The sequence below is a fragment of the Cynara cardunculus genome, assembly GCF_001531365.2.
Source record: "Cynara cardunculus var. scolymus isolate 2C chromosome LG 13, CcrdV1, whole genome shotgun sequence".
Lineage (NCBI taxonomy): Eukaryota > Viridiplantae > Streptophyta > Magnoliopsida > Asterales > Asteraceae > Cynara > Cynara cardunculus.
In genome coordinates, this window is record NC_037540.1 from 29,038,550 (window position 1) to 29,045,964 (window position 7,415).

At 39.5% G+C, this 7,415-nt stretch overlaps 1 non-coding gene across 1 annotated transcript; it reads left to right on the forward strand.

Annotated features, from left to right (window-relative positions):
* The first annotated feature begins 3,600 nt into the window (after positions 1-3,600).
* LOC112526260 lies at positions 3,601-3,707 on the forward strand. Its single transcript, XR_003070582.1, has one exon. It is a non-coding gene; the product is annotated as a small nucleolar RNA R71 (small nucleolar RNA).
* Positions 3,708-7,415: the final 3,708 nt, after the last annotated feature.

Sequence of the window (7,415 nt, forward strand, 5' to 3'; positions counted from 1 at the left end):
GGACAGGTGAAGGTGGTTTTGTTGATCATCTCTCTCAGTGATTTGATGATAATCCCTTTTAATCTATCAATGTAATTTTGTTTCTGTATTTTCAGTTCTAACGATCAGACACTGAGTATGTTTAGTGATCGCTGAGGAACTTGCTTTGTAAATCTCAGAGACAATCAATACTTCAAGAAGACAACACTCACACCAAAGAATCTTCAGCACATGTCGAAGACTGAAACTGAAGATTAGAGACTGGCGAGTACGTGATCTGAAGCGGTATTCAGTGATTACGAACCTTTCTACATATGTGTGAAGACTGCTCTAGCTTCANAATGATGATGAGACCTTCAGGTCATTCCAGCATTCAGCGATCAAAGGAAGCTTGCTTAGCACGATTGTTGTTGTCTTGTCCTTTTGCACACAAAGGGCAAACCCATACCCTTACTAAAGTTAGTACGGTACGGAGCCGATTAGTCGACTCTTTATCCACCAACTTTAGGCAAGGATGTCTGCTCAAGAATAGTGCTTTTGTACTATTCACTGTAGCAAAGGACAAACCTTCCTCTTAAGGCTTGACACGCACTTTATACCCTACGTTATTGCATTAAATGTTCATTTAATGCACTGGGTATAAATAGAAGTGTTTTCTTCTCCATGCAAGAGAGCATGTACGCGCGCATCTCTCTGCTATCCTATTCTTACTTCAAGCCTCTCCTTGCTTAAGTAAAAGATCTTTATTTTCTAGCATTATCTTTTCTTGTATTTGCTAAAGATCTGTGTGTAACCAAAKRTTGTTTAGATAGGTTTTCTTTACCTTATCTTTCCGCAAAAAATCTTGTAAAATCTGTATTGATCTTCTCTATCAATATATATTTTAAATTTGAAAACTCTGTGTTTGTATTCATCCCCCCCTTCTACAAATTGTGTCTTATCTTGTAGACCCTTTCGGGACCAACAGGTTTTTTCTTGGTCCTCAGGAGAAATAGCTATTTGATTGTAACCTAAATATCCATCTGAGAAACAGTAGTACTCTTTGCCGGCTAATTTGTCCAACATTTGATCAATGAAAGGTAGTGGAAAATGGTCTTTATGAGTAGCTTTGTTTAGCCTCCTATAATCCATGCATATTCTCCAACCGGATACAACTCTGATGGGGATAAGTTTATTTTTCTCATTTGTGATGACTGTGAACCCTCCTTTCTTGGGAACACATTGGACCGGGCTAACCCAATAACTACTGGCTATCGGGAAGATAATTCCTGCATCTAACCATTTCAAAATCTCCTTTTTTACTACCTCTTTCATGACAGGATTCAGCCTTCTTTGAGGTTCTATGGATGTGAAACTTTTATCCTCTAAGATGATCTTATGTTGACAAATTGAGGGACTAGTCCCTTTAAGGTCAGCAATGGTCCATCCTAAAGCCTTTTGTGCAATTTCAACATATCCACTAGTTTCTTCTCTTGATGTAAGTCTAGGGTAGATGAGATAATGACAGGCAATTTTCCTTCTTCTCCTAGAAAAGCATATTTTAGATGGGATGGAAGCTTCTTTAACTCCAAGTCAGGTGGTGACACAATGGACGGGGTGAAATATTTTTGCTCACTATTTTCCAAAAATTCAAAAGTTGACACCTCTACTAGTGTAGAATCATTTCCTATTGCCTCTACCTCTTCAACAATCTCTTCTTCTAATTCCTCTACACTCTCTTCGTCTAACTTAAGGTTTTCCTGAATTCCTTCCTCAACAACCTCTTCTTCTATTTCAGCTATGCTTGAACACTCTTCTAGATAATTAGGGCATTTTAAGGAGTTGAAGACATTAAATGTGACCTTTTGGTCTTGAAGCCTCATGGTCAACTCTCCTTTCTGGACATCTCTCAAAGTTCTTCCGGTGGCTAAGAAAGGTCTCCTTAAAATAATCGAAATGTCCTTATCAGCCTCAAAGTCTAGTATGATAAAATCTGCCGGAAATATGAACTTATCAACCTATACCAACACATCTTCAATCTTTCCCTTAGGGTATGCAATGGACTTATTTGCCAATTGGAGTGTAACTGTGGTAGGTCTAGCCTCTCCTATGCCTAAGGTGTTAAAGACAGACAAAGGCATGAAGTTAATACTAGCTTGTAAGTCACATAAGGCTTTCCCTATCTCCTTCCCACCTATTGAACAAGGAATGGTAAAACTCCCTGGATCTTTGAGCTTATGGGGTATGCTATTGGTCAAAAGTGCACTACATCCTTCGGTAAAAGCTACAGTCTCATACTCAGTCAACTTCTTCTTCTTGCTTAAGATGTCCTTCAGAAACTTAGCATAACTAGGCATTTGCTCTATTGCCTCAACAAGGGGTATGTTGATGTGCAATTCTTTAAACACATCCAAGAATTTCTTAAAATGCAATTCCTCTTTTTGATTCCTCATCCTCTAGGGGTAAGGAACATAAGGAGGGACTGGTTTTTATCACATTATTGCTTGAAGGTGTTGAGCAAGATGGGTCTTGAATGCCTTGAGTCTTTGTGGTGCTCTTCGGGGGTTTAGAAGGAGTCTTATTATCAAGCTTTGGGGTCTCTACAACCTCAGTCCCTTCTGACTTCTTCAGAGTATCCTCTGGAAAAAGTAAAGGGTAGTTTGATCTAGGGGAACAAGAGTGGTGGTCTCAGATGCTTGCTTTTCTAAAGGTGGGACCAGTCCTTCTTTGACAGGGACTGATATTGGATTACTAAGTTCTGACAGTCTTGGTGCACTATCTTTTTGCACTTTTTCTGTCAACTCCTTTCCAATCCTAAGAGTCACTACTTTCACATGTTCCTTTCCTAGATCTTTAGGGACTTCTGTATTACTGGGCAAGGTACCAAGGGGTCGACTGGCTGGTTAAGTGCAAGTTGACTGACCCGAGTCTCTAAATTCTTGATGGCAACACTTTGTTGATTAATCAAAGCTTGATTTTGGGCTTGAGCATGTGCTAAAAGCCCTTTTATCATTGCTTCCAAAGAAGATGATGATTCTGCCTGTAGAGGAGGTTTGTTCTGAAAATATGGTTGAGAATTCTGAAAACTCTGTTGGTTAACTGTTTGCATGATGCTGTGGTTGGAAATTATAAGTTTCTTGTTGTTTATGGACTGGTGGATTTAAACTGGGACTATTCCAAGAAAAGTTCGAGTGCTGTCTCCAACTGGCATTATATGTGTTAGAGTAGGGATTAGATCTGTTTTGAATATAATTTACGGATTCAGAATTATAGGTACAATGTTCATAAGAATGATCCCCACCACAACATACACATTGCACAGATAGGACTGTTGGAACAGATGTGTTAGCAGCTTGCAGTACTCCCTGACCAGAAGTTAAAATTTTCAATAAATTGGTCATGGAGGTGAGCTGAGCTGTTAATACAGTATATGCATCCACCTCATGTATTCCAGCAGTCTTTTTCTGTGGTTGGGCACGTGGGTCGGCCTAATGCCCATTATTTGCTGATATCTTTTCCAGGATTTCATATCCCTCATTATAGGTATTGGTTGTAAAGGCTCTGCCTGCAGTCGCGTCGAGCATTTGTTTTGTCATGGGACTTAACCCATTGTAAAACGTCTCAAGTTGAAAAAAATATGGAATGCCATGGTGTGGGCAATTCCTCAATAGCTCTTTGAACCTTTCCCATGCGTTAGGAACAACTTCATCATCCAGTTGTTTGAAAAGACAGATCCCGTTTCTGGACTTAGCGTTCCTTATTCGTGGGAAATATTTTCGCAAAAAGAATTCCGCCATGTTACTGCAAGACGACATAGATTCTGGTGTTAAAGTGTTAAACCATGCTTTTGCCCGATTCCTCAATGAAAATGGAAATAAAGTAAGTCTGAGAGCGTCATTGGACACTCTCGGGATCAGGAAAGCATCAGTGATTTCCATAAAAGACTTTAAGTGTGAATGTGGGTTCTCTAAGGGCAGTCTGGAAAATTGGCCATTCGTTTGCAACATGTAAAACATGATTGGTTTTAGTTCGAAATGGAGAGCGGTCATATGTGGTCCAACTATCCCAAAATTTAATTGCTCAAAATCCGTGATAGCATAATCCATGATCCTTCCATTTTTGGAATTTGCCAGATTAATGATGTTTGGAGTTTGTGCTCTTTGTTGCTCATTATGTTCCGATTCAGTGTCCTCATTACCCAGATTATTGTCATTATGATTATGTGGGTGTCCTTGGTGAATGTTTGGGAATGGTGGTATTTGTCCAAAAACTAGAAGTTGATTTTCTAAATGTGGTATTTCCGGAATGATTAGAGGAGGTAACTCCATGTTAGGAGGGAGTAGAGCAAGAAATGCTTTTTGAGTCCTCCTTTTATGGTGAAACGTTCTCTCAATAACTGGATCAAGTTCAAAAAATTCCCCGCAATGTGTTCTTGGCATACACCACTTTCAAGATGATTAAAACGGTACTAGAAAAATCAGATCTTTTACTTTACTCGAAAGAAAACTTTTAGCTTGCCAATCCCCGGCAGCGCCGCCAAAAACTTGGTTCGGGTTATATCTCACACCTTTAGACTAAAGAATTGGGCCGCAAAGCAAGTACACAATATGGCTCAATATCGTCTTTCCAAGTAATAAAGTGGTACAAGTACCGTATTATCGTCCACGAGGATTGTAGCAAAAGTTAAATGAGAGTCCAGTGAAAGAAAAAATTTCAGAAGATGAAATTGAAGACTTCACTTCAGTTTGATTCCGAGTTTACAATGCAAATATAACAGAATAATAAAGGTAGCAAGGGTGTAAGACTTGGGTGAAAGGTAAACTCAAAATCCAGCAGACAATGCTATAGAAATGCTACAGCATGCAGTAAGCTAAAACTAGTTCCACCATCTACTTTGAAGGTATTTCTCTCGGACTTCACCTTTGCACTATATTATAGCTTTGCACCCATATCTCTATGTGGTGTTCAGACCAGTGATAGTGACAAATGGTGTCTTCAAAATATATGGCTAAATAAATCTCTTTGTTAAGAATCACTCTTTCGAGCCGATTCCCATATCATCCAAGTTGGCATGTGTTCAAGATAGTCCATCTTTGAATCTATCGCACTTTGACACTTTTAGAGAGTGACCAACCCGTCGGGAGTTAAGTTTGAAAAACATAAATGACAAGTTTCCTTGTCGGCAACTTTCTCAAGTCTACCTCTCATATCATTCAAGCTGACGTACATTTCAATGGCTTATCTCTAAGTCCATGGCACTTTAACACTTTCAAAGTGATCAACTCGTCAAGAAGTGTGCTTGGTTTTATAAAACTTGAATGAAATAGTGGAACATTGTTATTGCAAAACAACRTCCACTTTCATTCGGTTTAACATTTCACCCTTTACCCTACACCCGAGCTAATGGAATTAGCTACTCATTATGAAAAGTAAATGACATAAAAAATAAATAACATAAAGTAAAGACATGAATGTAAATGACTGAAAGTAAAGACGGAAATTAAATGACGATAAAAGTAAATAAATAAATGACAATGCTGCAGCACCTTAAGATGAAGAACAATATTTAAAGAAAAACTTAAGAACTTGCATAAATATAAAACTACTAAAAGTTTAGAGTGTTTAAGGATGAGGGATAAGAGATAAGAGATGTTCAGGGATGATTTCAAAAGGAGCACCCATGGCCCCTTTTTATACACAACACTAGACAAAAAGACAAAAATATGGGAAAGGTAAATGTTCATCATGAGGGAACCATAAAGTGGACATCAACTCCATCACAAAAGGTCATCCAAAAAGTCATCCAAAGGTCCCCTTCACCAGTTGTTTTGGTCAAAGACCGACGGTTCTTCAATCTTAGACTTCCTTCCTTGACAATGGCCGAACTAATAAGCACTTCTCCAAAAAGCCGCACCGTATTAGGTCAATGTTGCTGGAATGCTGTAGCATAATAGTGCAGTATTTGTAGGTTAAATATGTCATCGACCCCCAAATTATTGTAAAAACAAATCCATCACCACTTTTAGCTCCAAACATAATAAATGGAAAATAAGAAAGTAAAAATGACTCAAGGTTGGGATAAACTAGAAGAATCTACCTATTAAACAAAGGAAATGGGTACTTTAAGCATGTAATAAACCATGCTTATCAGTTGGTCATCAAAAATGTGTGGGGGGGGGGGGACCAGAGGGGCTCTAGTTGGCCTGGATGAGAATCAAGAGGGGCTCTGGTTGATCATAAAGTTGAGTTGACCTTCAAATTTCGTGTTTTAATGAAGCAGAAGATCTGGATTAACATTTGAACCCTTAGAAAAATTTCCCAAGAACCATGGTAGAAGAACCATAGGAGCTCTGGTTGGGCATGAAGGGTAAAATGTTTCAAAGTATAAGCATTTCTTGTCCTAGAGGCTCTGGATAGATGAACTAGAGGGGCTCTGGTTGTACTTTGACCAACAAAAAACTAAGTAAAATGCATATGCTCCCCCTAAAACATGCTCTGGGTAGCTTTGGATAGCAAAGCTCCCCCTTGAACCAAGAATATGGTTGTGATTGGGAAGCCAGAGGCTCTGGTCTATACAACCAAAGGCTCTAGTTGTAAAGGAGGATGAAATGGATAAGGAATTAATGATCTGAGGTTATGTCCCATGGAACTAGAAGGGCTCTGGTTCTAAGGACTTAGTGTCTAGAGACTGGTCTTAAGAACCAGAGGCTCTGATTGAGCTTGGAGCATTAGACTTAGTCTAAAAAGCACTCTATTGGAACCAGAGGGGCTCTAGGTACAAAGAGTTAGTGATATAGAGGCTCTGTTTTTAGAACCAGAGGCTCTGGTCTTTAGAACCAGAGGCTCTGATGACGTTGAAAGAATACATGGGTCTTAAATTAACTCTCAGTGCAACCAGAGGTGCTCTAGTTGCAAAGAGTTATGAGCCAGAGGCTCTGGTCTATAGAACCAGAGGCTCTGGTGGTTTCTTGAGCTTGAAGACTTGGTTTTTGGACAAGGTCTATTGGACTAGAGGGGCTCTGGTTCCAAAGACTTGTATTCCAAAGGCTCTGGTTCCAAAGACTTGTATTCCAGAGGCTCTGGTTTATAGAAACAAAGGCTCTGGATACATTGATAGTGCACTTGGTAGTCTTAAGTGAACTCTTAGTACAACCAAAAGGGCTCTGGTTGCAAAGAGTTGGTGGACCAGAGTCTCTAGTCTATAGAACTAGAGGCTCTGGTTGCTTTTTGAGCTTGAAGACTTGTGATTGAGCATAATCTATTGGACCAGAGGAGCTCTGGTTCCAAAGACTTGTGATCCAGAAGCTATAGTCTTAAGAACCAGAGGCTCTGGTTGTATGAGTAGCTTTTTTGGACTTGGAGAAAACATATTTCTTTGGACCAAAGGGGCTCTGGTTCCAAAGAGTTAGTGAGACAGAGGCTCTGGTCTTTAGAACCAGAGGCTCTGTGTGCAAAGC